This window comes from Poromitra crassiceps (genome assembly GCF_964638095.1).
Source record: "Poromitra crassiceps genome assembly, chromosome: 15".
Taxonomy (NCBI): Eukaryota; Metazoa; Chordata; class Actinopteri; order Beryciformes; family Melamphaidae; genus Poromitra; species Poromitra crassiceps.
The window spans coordinates 8,362,849-8,380,376 of NC_139634.1; the positions used below are offsets into that span (position 1 = coordinate 8,362,849).

Here is a 17,528-nt window from a genome sequence, read left to right on the forward strand (position 1 = left end):
GATGACATCATCAGTGATGTCATAAATCCCAGTGATGATGTCATCAGTGATGTCATAAATCCCAGTGATGTCATCAGTGATGTCATAAATCCAGTAGTCTGTCGAGGAGAGGGGGAGAGAGGAGGCAGAGAGACTGAGGGGAGGGAGAGAGAGGGGGAGAGACTGAGGCAGAGAGAGAGGGGGAGCGAGACTGAGGGAGAGAGAGAGGGAGACGTACGCTCGCCAATAGGGCAGGAATAGGAATTGAGTATGCGAGATCCCTAGTAGGTTTAACAGCACAGATTAAAATGGTCCATATAAACACCTCTTAGATTGAACAGGCCCAAACCGATTGAAATTTCAATCGGTTGCAGAGGGCTAGTTTAAACCTTTTCATAATCCGATCAAAAGGAAAATTATGTAAACGGTGAAAGTGATGACTCTCTGGCTGCGTACTTCCTGCGCATGCCCATGATGACCCCCCCCCCCCCCAGAGGAAAGAGCTGCGCGCAGACGTGGACATTTCAACACTCCTGCGAGGAGAAATTTGCACAAAGTAGGCTATAAAAGCTCCAAACGTTTTCTCGTTAGTGTTCCGTGTCTCTCATTTCCATGCCTTTCATTTCCATGCGACAGTCCATATGTCTGGCATAATTCACGCTTTAGGCTACTGACGTAAGTTGTATTCATCACTTTTGCGCATGTCACACAGCTGTTCAATTATACAGAATGCATCGGCACATGTGAACATCAGATTAAATAACATACCATGTAAACAGTTGACCCGAAATCTTCAAATCGATTGATTTGAATCCGAGGAAATAGTGTGCATGTAAATGGCAGGATACACTGTTGTGTATCCTGCCTGCAATATCGGATGATCTAACAACGGTTGTTGTGTTTTCCTCAGGCCTATGACGAGGTCCAAGGTTTCCTGAATTCTCCTCTTCCTACCAGCCTGTACAGTGAAGTGATGGAGGCCGTGGATGCAAAATGCCAAACTATCAACAAGCTCTTGGCCGTGTTAAAAGACAGAACCAACGGTGAGTCCATGACTAACGGTACCGTTTAGTAACCGGTGTGACTGTCACGGGCAGGGTTGCATGCAGATGTGCATGTGTGAAACGGGTCAGGCGAGGTGGCAGCGCCAGCTGTTTCCAACACCTTGAGTCACGCACGCCAGCAAACTCAGTAGTTGTATAATGAGCTGGGCCAATGCCAGCGCAGCCATCGCATCACATGACCGTCCAATGTGTGATTTAGGAACAGACACATTTTCAAAGTCTCCCATTTCTCAAAACGCAATCTCTCTCTCCCCCTGGTTCCCCCCCATCTGTTTGTAGGTCTCCAAGCCCCCGCTGTAAACGGAGTTACACCAAATCCACACCAGCTACTCAAAGACAAAGGGATCTTGATGACAGATGTGCTGAAGTTTGGGCCCATGCTGCAGAATGTTCTCATGGCAGGCTCCATCACCAAAGCGGTCCAGGTGCTCGGGGCCACGCTGTCCCTGCAGCAGTTGAAACAGATCCTCGTCTCCCAGCCCGAAGAGGTCCAGAACGATGTGATGATCTGCAGCGTCTCGTCCAGCCACAAGACTGTCATTCAGACGAGCAGCTCGTCCTCCTGTCACTTTAAGGCCAAAGAGAAGGAGCATGCTGTTCTACTCGAGGAGAAACCCAGAGCAGATGTAGCGGTGGACCCACCTGCCACCATTCAACGTCGGAAGGATAGCGCAGAGCGGCCACCACGACCGCCTCCCATCACAGCCGTACTCCCAATGCTCAGAACCCCCAAGCCCATGACAATGACAGTGCCACTGATTGGCTGGGGACGTCAGAACGATGTCCAGGTGCAGCACCGAAAACAAACGTGCTCTCAGCTGTTGCACTTCCTCATAACGAATGCCGAAAACAAGGGTGCAACGCGGGTCACTTCAATCGCGTGGAGGAACAGCTTTCAGTACGTTTCGAGAAGCTTGCCGACATCGCCCACCAGATACGACGTGACGTACGAAACGAGATGCACCGATGCACTTCCCCCGAGGAAGAACCTGCTCGCAGAACCTCCCCCGAGGAAGAACCTGCTGGCAGAAATGGAAAACCAGGCTCCAGTCTTCAAAGTGAAGCGAGTCGAGTCGAGCGGCTGCGTGACCTACACCTGCATGATCGCCACCAAGACCGAACTGTGGGACATCGGCGACATCTCCACAGAGGAAAAGGAAACGGGCGAAGAACGCCGAAACGAAACCGCCGCGAGCCTCCGTCTGCGAGCCCCAAGTCTCCGGGCTCCAGAAGCGGAACCCCGGAACGGTTCTGCCGTCGCGGCGATGTCGACGATCGACCGCATACGCATCCCCGAGTTCCAGTTCAAGCAGTTTGAAGAGATTGAGGTCGTGGTGTCTCATATCACCAGCCCAGGCAACCTCTACGTCCAGCACGCAGACGCCGACGCGAAGCTGCAGGCCCTCGGCACAGAGTGAGTTATTAGGCCCCGGCTTCTAATCTCCTGTCTGTTTCGCAGCTTTTCTCAATCCGCACTGATTTGCTGATCACATTTGCAAGGACTTTAAAGGGCCCTCGTCCATTTTGTTAATTATTTTGTTTTCCCATTACATAAACACAAGGCAAAAAAAATTTGGACTGCACGCTTTTATAGATTTTATTTTAATCTATCCCACATGTTTCTGGTTATCTGATTATTTTTCTCATTTGCAGCAGCTGGAAAGCCAGTAGTTCACTTTCGGAGCAGAGCTGCGTTCCAGACATCGGAGCCCACGTAATGGGTTGGTTCCCCAAACAGGACCAATGGTGCCGGGCCCAGGTGACGAAGATATGTGGGATAAGTGAAGGTGGGTCCAATTTTCATAATATACAGGTATCATGGTAATGACTTTGCAACCGCTTGCCCCTAGATGGTAGCAGTGTCACTTCTGTTGCCTGTAGCCACTGAAGAGGATATTATTACTGCGTGTGTCCCTTCAGTTGAAAAAGGGATGGATTCCAGTTATTTTCTGACTTAAACCTGTCGTGCTCTCTCTACTTTTCATTATGTAAGATGATGATGGTGGTGCTGCTGGGAGTGGTGGGACAGCCATCAAGGTGGAGGTGAAGAGACTGGACCATGGTGACACCGCCTGCGTGTCTCTCTGGAACGTCAAGGAGCTGACCCCAGAAATGGCCCACTTGCCCCTCCAAGCCGTACAGGTCTCACTGGCAAACGTGAGTGGTTCCAACTTGGATATGATATAGCCTGAATTTTTGGCGTCATCATTTTTTAAATATGCATTTAAACCAGACGCTCATTCTCTCCCTCTCAGTATTTTGGACTGGTGGAAATGGTTAATATATTGTGTTTTCTCTCTCTCTCTCTCTCTCTCTCTCTCTCTCTCTCTCTCTCTCTCTCTCTCTCTCTCTCTCTCTCTCTCTCTCTCTCTCTCTCTCTCTCTCTCTCTCGGCGCCTGTGAAGATCTATCATACTCAGAGAGAAAGAGAGAGAGAGAGAGTGTAGCCTGGATTATTGGCGTTTGTCCCATGCGATTAGTCACAGTCTTATCTGTTGCTCGGCTGATAATATAGGAAATGAATTAGCGCAGTGCATGCTACTTAGTGTCTGTATCCCCCCCCTCAGGTGAAGCCCGTGAACGGGAAGGACTGGTCCGAGCAGGCGGTGGGCTGGTTCCGAGCCATGGTGCACAACAGGACACTGTATGCCCGGCTCTACCCACAGGGGCCCAAAGTCACAGTGGAGCTGTTCCTGGAGAAGGGCAAGCTCGGCGCCATGAGGTACCTACGTATGAAACGCAAGAAATCAATTGCATTCTGACTGGATGTTAAACTTGACTGATTTATGGAATGATTTCATAGCACGGGGGGATGAAAGTTGATAACATCGCGTTCACATTTAGGGTTATTAAGCCCCATTGCACAGCGATCTGTTGTCTGTCATCGACTATTGGTTTTGTCTGTCTTTATTGCTCGGAAGATTATTTACGTTTGTTTTACTACGTTGGCTTCATAATTAGCCCCCACGGGGATGAATAAAGTTTTTATTTGATTGAATTGAATATCTAGTAGGTGCATGTTTGGAAACAAGTGTAGCCTTTTTTATTTTGCCAACTGTCATTGTAATGTTGTACGTTTTATGTGTCGAGATGAAATAGAGCAGATGAATGCATTGCTCCTTTTTATTATTAGTAGTTCAAGTGGGGATCTTGTACAACAACACAGTTAACTGTACAATGGTGTGGTGTGTGTTCCGTTTCAGGAGGGGTGCACCGCTGTCTCTGAGGCTGGCCCAGAACGGACACGCAAAACATGACAAACTGAAAAATGTCATCAAACAAAGTGAGTGGCTCTCTTAACAGTTTTGCAATGTTTTAATTTGTGCATCTAGGTGGCAGTGTAGAGCCTGTGTATGACCGACGCAGCACAGCCGCATTCTCATTCAAAACATTGTTGCTTTGCTTTCTTAGGTACTTGGCAACTTCAAATGAAGAAACAGGATTCTGAGTGGGAGAAGTACCTCATCTCACGCTATACTCAAAAGTAAGAAGTGTTTTTTTTTAGTTTGAGTTTTTCCAGATTTTTCTCCCCCATTTGTACATGGCCGATTCCCTGCTGCTGTCCTGGTCATTGCTCCACCCCCCCTCTGCCGATCTGGGGAGAGTTGTAGACTAGCACCATGCTCCCTCTGATACATGTGCAGTCGCCAACCACTTTTCAGGTTTCGCCGGCAGGACGTAGCACGTGGGAGGATCACGCTATTCCCCCCAGTTCCCCTCCCCTGCCGAACAGGCGACCCGACCGACCGGAGGAGGCACTAGTTCAGCGAGCAAGGGACACATACCCTTAATCCGGTTTCCCCACCCACACAGACACGGCCAATTGTGGCTGCATGGACGTCCCGACCAAGCCGGAGGTAACACAGGGGGCTCGAACCTGCAACCCTCGTGTTGGTAGGCAGGGAATCTGCCGATGCACTACTGCCCCGGACGAGAAGAAGAATCTGAAGCGGCATCAAAGAGTTCACTCATGGGAGAGACCTTACTCATGTCAGCAGTGCGACAAAACATTCACAAGTGATTCTGAAAGAAGGGGATGTGGTTTACAGGATTGTTGCTGTAATTTTGTCTGTCTTAATTCAAAAAACCCCAAATAGCAGCCCTGCCATGATGCACGCAGATCTTAAACATGGGAGAAATTTGACAACTCCAACAAGTTCATAGATGAGAGCTTTAGATTGATTATCTTTTGATCAGAACCATATTTTAAGAACACCAGTGTACAAGTGAAAGTACAGTGGCATTTCATCGAAGGCTCGATGTTGACAAACCGCTTTTAGGATTCTTTGCAGCTAGGGTTGTAAAAAAAATCAGAAGCTTGAGAAGCTTGACTAAAGGTCCTTGCACACCGGGGGCTTTTTTTTTTTCTTCTGTGCAATTGCACGTCAATATTTTTCAAACCTATATCCAGTCAATGCAACCGTGCATACATGTACAAACGGTGAAATGCCAGAACAAACTTGTGGCACATAATATTTTTGGGGGGATCAATGTTGATTTTTCAGGAATTCACTTGCGACATGTCCACATCCGTTGTTGTGATTGACAGGTGGGTCAAATTTCGCCTAGCAATTTCATCCTGTTTATTTGCGTTGCTCTTGGTGTGTAACAGCCTTAAATTTCCTTTTACATTTTGAGTGGTGTGTGTGTGTGTGGGGGGGGGGGTCATAGGGAATACATTTATTCAACATTCGTGGTTTTAGTTGTTCAATGAAACAATCCATTAAAGTTCTACTTGCAAATAAAGTAAAAAAAGTAATTTTTGCATAATAATCGGTGTCAAACGACGATGATAAACGATCATTGAAAGAGATACATTCATCTGCAGCGCCGGAGCGCCCACCATGTACGTTCTCAGACCCCGGAAGAGAGCATTGCTTTCAGTGAGACTCCCCCTGTATAAATAAAGGTTAAAAAAAAAAAAAGTGTACGCGGAGCAGGTACTTTACTTCAAAAATAAAAGCAGTTTGTGCGAGCGAGGCAAGCGAGCACCTCCCGGGTTCTGTACTGAGCCAGCTAACCCAGCATCTATTGTGGGCGTTCCTAGAGCCTGTATGGGCGTTCCCAGACATGCGGACTGTCTCTATGGGTGGATTATGACATGATGGGCCCCTGGGCCTGGATGCATAAGACTGTCTCTATGGTAAAAGTGTAAAAAGTGCCGGATTTAGCACGAGGTTAGTTTCCATCCGTAGTCCCCAAACATAAAAACAGAAGAATGTAAACCGGAAGAGCTGCATAGGTAATAAAATACACTCAAAAAGAAAACGTAGATAACAGAGTACACTCAAAAATCCTAAGACACCAAAAATATACTACAGGTGTGCACATGTCTGGTTGGCTTTCAACCATTAGCATCATGCTGCTTCCTCCGAGACATGAGCAGTAGCCAGCCGCTTATTTTCACCTGACAGCTGGAGCCTCACCGGTAGGACGTAGCACGTGGCGTGGGAGGATCACGCTATTCCAACCAGTTCTCTTCCCTCTGAATGAATGATTGATTGTATTAATGGGTATAGAGACAACAAGATCAAAGGGATAGCATGTAAAAGTGTAAACACTTATTTCCAACATGGTCCCCAATGTTCTAAAAACAGGACAGACAATAACACAAAACATATAGTCATCTAAAAATCTGTATCAAAAATCCCCATCACAAACATAATATAGATTTAAACACGAATAAATATGGTACTTCAAGAGAACCTATCCTAAAACAGCCGCCCCGACTGACCAGAGGAGGCGCTAGTGCAGCGACCAGGACAAATAGCCTCAAACCGGCTTCACTCCCGCAGACACAAGCCAATAGACTCTTTTCACGGGGGCCATTTTGTGTCGAAAAGGCAGAATAAACAGGCACAAGAAAAACACTGAGGGTTTCCAAATTCCAATCATGGAAGTTTGAAACCCTCATTAGTGTTTCGCTTGAACCTGTGTTTACCCTGCCTTTTCGACACAAAATGGCCCCTGTGAGAAGGGTCTAGTTGTTTATTTGTTTATTTAAAAGGATCCCCATTAGCTGCCGCCGAACACAATACACAATACATTACAGCAATAGTAACTGTAGACAGTAAAGTTCAGTAGTAAAATAACATAGTAAAAAAAATAAGAAATATTAAAATAATAAGAAATAGTACAATGCAGTGCAATACAGGTGAATCACAGAGTAAAGAGCAGTATATAAAACAAAACAACAACAGTCTATTGTGCCTGTATGGACGCCCGACCAAGCCGGAGGTAACGTGAGGATGCGAGCCTGTGCCCCTCGCATTGGTAGGCAGGGACTTTACCGCAACACTACCCGGACGCCCCCAGGCTTTGGGTCATTTTTGACATTTTTCACCATTTTGTGACATTTTATAGACCAAACTCCTCGATTAGTCGAGAAAATATTCAACAGATAATCAATAAACAAAATAATAATTTAGTTTGTAGACCGACTGCACCTCACCGTATTTCTCTAAAGGCAGAAGTCTTAATATGCTGTGTCCTGAACATTTCAACCACTAGACAATGCAGTCAGATTATCTGTCCTCTATTAAGTGTTGCTCTGCAACAAACATTTTATTTTATGTTCTCCTTTTCACTTTTTTCTTTTATGTCACATTCCTTTGACAGGAATAATTACTAGAGCTGCCTTACTTTTTTCTTAACATTCATATTTATTCTAGTTGTTGTTGTATTCCTGTACTATTTGATTTTGAAAAAAAAAAATGTGTTTGAATGTACAAATCTATGCTTTATAGCAATAAAGTGCCTGTTATCTACATTTAAAATGTCTCTCTGTGTTGTTGGGTTTAGTAGTGTAGAGAGAGAATAGAAATGAGTTTCATTTCATTCAGAGAATTACTAGGCCACCCAAACCCTCCCACTACTGTACATAGTCAGAAGTGATGCAGAAACGCTCACAGCACAGTAAACTGCTGTGGGTCATCTGATAGTCCAGCATGACAAACAAGTGCATTGTGTTTTTCCCTGCATTCACTTCATTCTCTTGGTACTGTAAATTATTGTGTTACTTCTATTGTAGGGAGGAGTTTGAGCCCAATGAACTGACAGTGCTCAAAGGGATTCTGATGACGGAGAGTACATGCCTGTTTGTGTTGGGGGGGGGGGGGGGGGGGGGACTTTTTTTTAATTCATTCATTTATGCATTCATTCATAAGCAGACTAGTATTTGTCAGCTAGTCGGTGAAATTCAACCCTGTAGTCCAGTGGTTCCCAAATGGGGGTCCGGGGACCCCCAGGGATCCGTGGCACTTTGCTAGGGGGAAAAGTTTTCAGGAAAATAAAAATATATAAAAAATTGTTTTTGGTAAAACCTACATAGTTAAATGAAAAAAATGTATGCTTTAAATCTAAAATGGTTCATGGATTACTTTCTAATTCAACAAAACCTATCAATTTAAAAGTCAAGCACGTTACCGTGGAAACAATTAAGCTTAGCCCAAAATCACAAATCAGAATGAGGGGGTCCCCGGTATATTTTCTATCTTGTAAGGGCTCCTTGGCTGAAAAGCATTTGAGAACCTCTGCTATAGTCTAATTGTGAAAGCAATTTCTCTGTGAAGTTATCCTTGACCAAAGTGAATGTCTGGGCATGCTCTGCTGTCAGCATGATTCACTAAATATTTGAAGCTAATTTTAGTAGTCGATAAAAAATAAAACTAGTTACGGCTCGGCTCATTTGTTTATTCTCCAATATGCACAATTAAATTGATAGGGGAAACTGCTATTGTGGCATGGATGGAACAATGATCATTTTGTGACGTTTATTATAGTTGCAGGTTGCAATTAATATCAAATTATGAATTCAACACAGTTGTCAGATCTAACAGTGTGTGACGTTGGTGTCATAAATTGATCTAATCTTGCATGCCTAATGTAGTATGTTACTAAGTATATTTAATCTGATTTATGGCATGTTCTGTTTCACAAGAAGTCGCTTGATCCACTGCGGGCAATGAAAACGTAGCATTTTAGACGGTTCTCGGTTAAATGTCCTCGGTAAAGACTGGCTTTTCATTTTCCACCCCGGCACTGTTGGCAGTAATAGACCCTTCTCACGGGGGCCATTTTGTGTCAAAAAGGCAGGGTAAACACAGGTGCAAGCTAAACACTAATGAGGGTTTCCAATGACCATGATTGGAATTTGGAAACCCTCATTAGTGTTTTGCTTGCACCTGTGTTTATTCTGCCTTTTTGACACAAAATGGCCCCCGTGAAAAGGGTCTATTCAGCAGCTCGTGAACTTGCCGGACGAATCTGCAAACCTGCAAGCGACTCGCTGCTCTGTCCGTGGCACAGGTCAACAACACCCTTCGCTGCCCTGCCCCCCTGCCCTGCCAAGCACAAGAATGAATGTGTGCAGGCCGAGGCCTCTTGTGTCCACACAGATTCTTTCTTTGGCTCGGGGTGGGCGGAAGTCGAGGCGTTTGATCTGAATTTCTAAAGAGTCTTGTTGCAGCGCAAAGAAAGGACGCCATTGTATGTAAATGGTTTATATAAGAGCATATGACCGCTACGGTGCAGGGCAGCGGCTAGTGGCGGAGGAATGATTAGCATTTTCCAAACGCACGAACGTGTTCTCGTTCCAGCCTTTTGGCTCGCCGAAAAAAAACACAATCTTTTAATTCATTTCCACCCGTTTTGTACACATTTTTGTGTACCACCACAGCAGAAGGTAAAAAAAAATACATGTTCTATCCTTCATCATCAATGCTATTTTGTACTAACATTCAGTGTCAAGATTTGGGGCTGAGTGATGGCTGAGGTGCCCCCAGATGTCTCGACAAAGCACTTGGCGTGCTCTTGCCCCTGCATAGTAGGAATATTTGAACGAAAACAACTTCTCAGGATATAAATATCTCTTTAGTTGGATCGTTTTATGCTTTTAACTCAGGCGAAATCAGATCACGTCTATTGCTTTTCTTACAAACAATAGAGGTCTCTTGTCGGGGGGGGGGAAAAAATCTAATGAGATGGATGTCTTGCCGACTCCTTGGAGAAATTGGCCGGCGTCGTCTGTCCGTCTGTCTGCAGCTGAACTGCAGGTCAGGTTGGGAGTACAGTATTAATACAGAGCGAGCAGGTCACGTGGTTCGGGGCGAATCATTCGCAATTGGCTTCGATCTGTGAGCGTCTGATGACGGTGCGCGGCGGGAGGCCATCGCCCCTGCTCTTATACCGCCAACAAGCTACTTGGCTATTCTACCGTCCGTTGCTCCTATTCTGCCAAATCCAGCTTGATGTTCAGGCCACACCTGAAGATGGTCATCTTTGGACCTTTACACCGCCGGCTGAGCCTGGTAAACTTCTTCAGAACTAGTTCTAACAGGACTTTTACAAAATGATTGCGTAAAGTTGACAGTTGTAAATACCTCGCAAGTTATTCAGTGTTTGCCACCTGTTATACCATTTTGCTATAAATATGACTCTTTATGCAAGGCTACAAAGCTGCGTTTTTCATTAAGTTAGTTTGTATTTTGCTTTTCCTGAAAGATGTTTTGACTATTAATGTATTAATACACTATTTTGCTTGGTAACATCATTCATCTGATGTATTACTCATTAATTATGTTGTTATAACAGTTAACCTTCTTACGATGTAGCTTAGCCTACGTCCGTGCTATAACGGTTAACCTCTACCTTTCCAGACCTGGAATCGAAAATGAACTGGGGGTCCTTTTATGCCTTGATCAGTGGCGTAAACAGGCATTCCACCGGCATCGGACGCATCTGGCTCTCGGTCATCTTCATCTTCCGCATCTTGGTGCTGGTGGTGGCGGCCGAGAGTGTCTGGGGCGATGAGAAGTCGGGCTTCACCTGCAACACCCAGCAGCCCGGCTGCAACAGCGTCTGCTACGACCAGTTCTTCCCCATCTCGCACATCCGCCTGTGGGCGCTCCAGCTCATCCTGGTCTCCACCCCCGCCCTGCTGGTGGCCATGCATGTGGCCCACCGGCGCCACATCGACAAGAAGATCCTGAAGAAGTCGGGCCGCTGCAGCCCCAAGGAGCTAGAGCACATCAAGAACCAGAAGTTCCAGATCACCGGAGCTCTGTGGTGGACGTACATGATCAGTATCATCTTCCGGATCGTCTTCGAGGTGGCGTTCCTCTACATCTTCTACTTGATCTACCCTGGCTTCACGATGGTGCGTCTGGTGAAGTGCGACTCGTACCCGTGTCCCAACACGGTGGACTGTTTTGTCTCCAGACCCACGGAGAAGACCATCTTCACCGTCTTCATGCTGGCAGTGTCCGGGCTGTGCGTGCTGCTCAACCTGGCCGAGGTGGCGTACCTCATAGGCAGGGCTTGCATTCGGTGCTTCCACGGCACCGACGAAGAGGCCAAAGTGAATTGGATAACTCAGAAAGTGTCTTCCTATAAGCAAAACGAGATCAATCAGCTGATAGCGGCGGACCATTCGCTCAAGTCTAAGTTCACTGTGACCAAAAAGAGCCCAGTTGAGAAGGGTGAGAGGTGTTCTGCTTTCTAAGACACTTACCTTTCCTTTCCCCAGTGAAACTAATGTCCAGTAATGTCCCTGGAGCGTGCTGTCATACTGTTGCTTTCATGTTGCATTAGACTGTATATTAGCTCATTTTGAAGATACTCCTTTAGTTTATTTATGTTCCTGTTCAGTCAGATGTTTGGTGATTCATCCATTTCTCTTTGTATTCTACTGACACAACAAGCATTTAGCTGCTGTGGGGAACGTGTTGAAACGATATGGAGCCGGTACTCTAGGTTAAGGTTGAAATGCTGGAAAAGGAAGGTTAACTTTTTCATTGTGATGATCAGAAATGTCGCTAATATCTCTCGTATCTCAATTCCAATCCAGGTCGAAGCCGGTGCAAAAGGCAAAGGAGGAAGGGGCGTTTATTTGAGTAAATGTCGTGTAGGAATAGTATGACAGCAACATTTGATTTTGTTGGACAATTTTAGCTATTTGATTGTGATTATGTTGTATGCAGACAGCTGTAACTGTTGTGTAACTTTGTTAGCATCCAGCTACTGAAATATAACCGATGGTGCTAACGGGAAACCAAAGAAAACTGGTGAAAGCTACCCCAACAAAGGCAGTGGAGATTGGCTATTATTATTAGTGTTAAAAAGAACAAAGAAAATGACACAAGCCAAAGCTCTGTTTTTCCCTCAAACATTTTTTGTTACTACTGAACAATTAGTAAAGTAAATTATCTCACTATTTAACAATTGTGCTGACGCAATAAACTGATTCTGGACTCTTTCCGGGCCTAATTCGTAAACTTAAAGTGGTATTTTTGCAGATTCCACGATACTCAAAGGATGAATAGGCAAAATTAAGAGTGATTCATTCTTGCTCTCTTGTCTGCTGGTTCGCTCTCAGCATTTTTCAGATCCCAGCCAAGCACTGTCCATATTTCATCCTCTTAAAGAGCACTTGAATTCCTTGAATTGTAAATCACCTCCAGCTTCTGTTTGAGGTCATCTCTTCTCTGTGGGTTCTGAGAAATGTTTCAGACGCTTCTTAACAGAGAGCCATCACTGTCAGAAAGCTTCCCCATCATACAGATCATATATCACTCTGTATCTCTCTGGTCTTGTCTGTCTTGTCTAGACAGCAGTTTAAGAAATTAACCTGATATTGTTTTGACTCACATTTGTCTACAAAAGTCTTATGTAGACATGCCTAAAATGTGCAGTTATCAATTTACATCCAGGTGAACAATTCGGATAGAATGAGGGGGGGGGGGGGGGGGGGACTGTATATATGTACATTATTTAATATTGAGAAATAAACTGTCAATTTGACAAATATATTGACACAAACTATTCAGCAATCATATGGACTTCTTGTTTCATTTCATGTTAAATGGATAAAAGAGTCAAAGTGGTCTTGGTAATTATGTACCCCATGTTTTCTATGTATTTGGCACTTTGCTGTTGAAGCCCGACACCTCGGTTCTATCACTGCGATTTGTAACTTGAAGACCCAAATGGCTCCTCTCTTCTCCAAGTCATGTCCCCTATGATAGGAGAGCCCCCTGGTGCTATATTTAGATCACAGTAGCACTTGTGGCCAGACAGACTTAGCAGACAGTCTTTATTGGCCAGCTGCCCTGTCACTCACTGTAACCAGCGACTGGAGGGGCTTTGGTAGTTTACATTAGAGAGTGTGCCCTGTGCCAAATTTAACCATGGGGGGTGGGGGGGAGGGAGGGGGTTGAGGGAGGGCATGCCGGACTTGCTTGTGAGTGTGTCCAGCAGGTTGTGCGTGTTCTGTGGCCAGTGGAAGAAGACCCCGGGACCTCTGGAGCCTGGATAAGCCGCGGGTTGAACGGAGCAGGACTGAGTCAGTGGCCCGGTTGGGGAGCAGAGGCTGCGGCTAGCCGGGGAGTCCAGTTTTCCTGTCCATTCAAGGGCATCGCCGGTGGGGCCCGAAGGCCGACCTCGCACTGAGGCCTGCGGGCGAAGCAGGGGGGACCATCATGGACCCTCACAGCCACGTAGTGCTCCTCCACAGGGGATGTATAAGCTGACAAGGTGGGTACACCCGGTGAGTGTGTGATTCTACAGGAACTTTAGTCGTCTTTGTGAATTGATGTATTCGTGCAACTAGGATTTGAAATAATCGCATGTAATAACATGACTCCGAGTAGATGTGGTTCAAATGGTTTGTTTATACCAACGGACGTGTGCGAAGACGATGTTAGGGGTTATGAAATAGCCGTAGCATTAATTTTGTCCCCATCATCATGGTAGAAGGTCTTGGTTCTATTGGTTGTCAGACTGTGTTTTTCATAGTATTATCATTTGTCTTGGGAGATTCCATTGTCTGATGTGCTGCTTAATATTGAAATCATTTCCTGTTGCTTGAAATCACAGTTCAGCCCAAAGTCTACATTTGTGGAAGCCACTGGCTAAGTCTGCAGTCTCACCTTTAGTGAATTCTCATGGTCTCGCGCATTTTTCGGACCACTTTTCAGCAAACATCAGAACCTCTGCTGAATTTGCTGTACGCCTCCACTAGTGTACATCAGAGAAGATAATGTATCGGTGACTTACGATCCTGACATTACTCGACTATTTCTAATCCGCACTTCCACCGCGTCTGCCGGGTGTTTGGTTTCACCTCGTGTGGGTCATGTTACCCTGGCACGAGGGCCAGCGGCCACGGGCGGCGGCGTGACCGGAACCTGTCCACACTTACCAAATATATACCCTCCTAAAGTAAATATAATCCTGTCTGTACCCCACGTGGCGAGGGCCACTACCTGCCCAGCGCTAGTCACCACGCTGAGCACTCCATTAACAGCTAGCTTGGCTCTCTAGAGACTCCTTTGGTCTAAGCTCTGCTGTACTCGGTAAGACTTTTCTGAAAGGACGACTAAACAACTTCATGTTAGAACTTGGAGCCGTTAAAAAAACATTGGGAACACTGGAGTTTCATTGAAACTTTGGATCATTTTTGATATTTCACAAATTTTGTCAAGTCATGTTGTTTACTTGGTTTATAGACTAGGATTCTACGTAGATTAAAATTTGTGAGAAATCTGTTTTAACCTCCTGTTCACTCTCTCTCTCTCTCTCTCTCTCTCTAGCCACAGACTTGATCTGACACAGCCATGGGGGACTGGAACCTGCTGGGGAAGCTTCTGGAGAAAGCCCAGGAGCACTCCACCGTGGTGGGCAAGGTGTGGCTCACGGTCCTGTTCATCTTCCGCATCCTGATCCTGAGCGCCGCCACCGAGAAGGTGTGGGGCGACGAGGCGTCGGGCTTCACCTGCGACACCAAGCAGCCCGGTTGCGAGAACGTGTGCTACGACATCACGTTCCCCATCTCGCACGTCCGCTTCTGGGTGCTGCAGATCATCTTCGTGTCCACGCCGACGTTGATCTACCTGGGACACATCCTCCACCTGGTGCGAATGGAGGAGAAGCAGCAGCAGAGGGAGAAGGACAAGGCGGCGCAGCAGCAGACGGACAAGCAGGCTCTCATCGCCGAGACGAAGCAGCACAAGAAGCACATTTGGAGGGACGACAAGGGCCGCGTGCACCTGCAGGGGGACCTCTTACGCACCTACGTCTTCAACGTCATCTTCAAAACCCTGTTTGAGGTGGGCTTCATCGTGGCCCAGTACCTCTTGTACGGCTTTGAGCTGAAGCCCATGTACACGTGCGACAGGCCCCCCTGCCCCAACGTGGTGAACTGCTACGTCTCCCGTCCCACAGAGAAGACCATCTTCATCATCTTCATGTTGGGAGTGTCCAGCTTCTCTCTGCTCCTGAACCTCGTGGAGGTCTATCACCTGGGCTTCACCAAGTGTCGACAGGGCATAAGCTACAGGAGGTCGCTGGAGGCCGCCGCCAAGGAGGCCCGCGACCGCGAGGCAGCAGCGGCGGTGCCGTTTGCACCCAGTTACGACGACTACTTCCACCAAGTCCAGCCCGGCGGCTACCCGCCCGTCCCCGGCTACAACCTCTCCCCTCTGTCCGAGGAGTCGGACTCCTCCTTCCACCCCTACCACAGCAAGGCGGCCTACAAACAGAACAAGGACAACTTGGCGGTGGAGAGGAGCAGCAGCAAACCCGAGGAATGTGACCTGAAAGCAAAGAAGGGGGTGGATTCCGCCCCCGGGTCACCTACCGCGGCCCGCGCCGGCCGCCATGCCAAACACAGCAACAACAAGACTAGAATAGATGATCTGAAGATATGAGAGGGTTTGGGTTTCTCCGGGGGGTCTTAAATTGCTGTGAAGGGGTCATATGCACTCGGATATGCACCCAACTGACTCGGCTGCGCTTTGACTCATTCCAACTTAGAAAGGAGTGACATTTACAGGGCACACAAATACACCGTAGCAGTTGTTGCATAGTATGTGTCCAAACTGATTTGGTTACATATTGACATTTCAGATGCCTAGGATCAAGAAAATGTATACTACTACTTTTATAGTTCATGGATAGTTATATATTGGCAAATTACAACAACTACTACTTGACTGGATGTCACACATTGGATTGTATTTTGACATTGATTTCTGATGGTATTAGTGGCATCACAATATTCTCAGTTAATATTGACATATATTGGTGTTTTCTATATTTATGTAATTGATTTTATACTCGTGTTGCCTTCCCACTATTCAGTTATGATTCCAACCCCCCTTTATCAGTGAGTGAGAAAAGCAACAGAATTGACTAGAAACAAAAATAGAAGTCTAACAAATAAGTGCGTCTTTTGATTGAGCATTTATTTTTCCATGTTTGATGAATGTGACAATATGAAGCATCACAGATCAACGTAGGGACAGGAACTGTCATGTATATTAACCACTGCTACATTATGAACCTCTGTGTTAAAAGGACTAACTGAAAATCTTTACTGAATGAGCCAAAGAATATGCAGTATAAGGTTTATATTTGAGAATAGAGCACAGAAATGTGTTGAGCACTGGGCCTCATTTGAAGAAACCAGATAAGGCAAATGGTTAAATTTAACTTCCTTTTAACTGTTTTGAGGTCACCGAGTAACATAACTTTGCCTGCTTCGACTTGAAGATATGAGAGGTTGTGCAATACCTGACAACACATTGGACAAGGGCAACCTATCAAATGCTGTTAGAAATTCCAGGACGTGGCTTAAAATAAATTGCAGTGGTCTGCGGAGTTCACGCTCGTACTGTATCTGTTACAAGAGCGAGCAAAGCGCATAATTCTGAACAGATTGTTTTGATTTATCCTTGTTTTTATTATCTGTGTTTGTGTCCTTTTTTTCCTGTGAAGCACTTGGTGAAGATGTTTGTTAAAAAGAGCTCCATAAATAAACTTGTCTTAAATCTGCAATGTTAGCATTTCTTTTGTGATATTCAGTCTTTATATAGGGGGGGGGGGGGATTTACCATGTGACTAGAACACATTTTAACATGTTTTTTCAAATGTTTCCAACAAATGCATCATCAAGATGAATTGATTGGACTACAAATTATAGCGATGGAGGTCTTCCACACACATCTCCAGCATGTATACAGTAGCTTTTGTAGCCATATGTTTGCATTTTTCAATCAGCGTATAGCTCCTAGCTAGTGTTTGAGCAGAACATATACATGCTATGTGTAAAGCCTCAGTCCCAGTCTGCGTATCCCACATACCCCCTATCTTGTACTCATTGGTGCCAGGAAAGCGCACATGGGCACCGGCGGTATGATAGCCTTGAACTGAAGGGAGATCGGATGTTCATGTCTAGGAAGCTGTCTCGCAACTTTAGATCGGTACGCTCATAATTTCCTGTAACCTCTTGGTGTATCACAGACAGAGCAAATATCAATTTTCAATCATATGTAAAAAGAGGAAAATCAGAGTAATATAGTCAGAGTTCCTTTGTGTTTTGAGATTTGATTCAAACTTATGGTCCTGCAAGAACTATAGGCGAGTATGAATATGATGGAAGGCACTTGTGGAAGTACGGTATGTACATTGTAGAGTATATATCATGTGA

General features: G+C 45.8%; 2 pseudogenes across 2 annotated transcripts; both read left to right on the forward strand.

Annotated features, from left to right (window-relative positions):
• The first annotated feature begins 10,337 nt into the window (after positions 1-10,337).
• Positions 10,338-11,543, forward strand: LOC310790383 (gap junction beta-1 protein pseudogene; annotated as a pseudogene). The gene is made up of 2 exons: positions 10,338-10,350; positions 10,699-11,543. The product of its transcript is annotated as a gap junction beta-1 protein pseudogene (transcript).
• Positions 11,544-14,655: 3,112 nt separating this feature from the next.
• On the forward strand, positions 14,656-15,747 carry LOC310789803 (gap junction alpha-3 protein pseudogene; annotated as a pseudogene). Its single transcript has one exon. The product of its transcript is annotated as a gap junction alpha-3 protein pseudogene (transcript).
• The last annotated feature ends 1,781 nt before the right edge of the window (positions 15,748-17,528 follow it).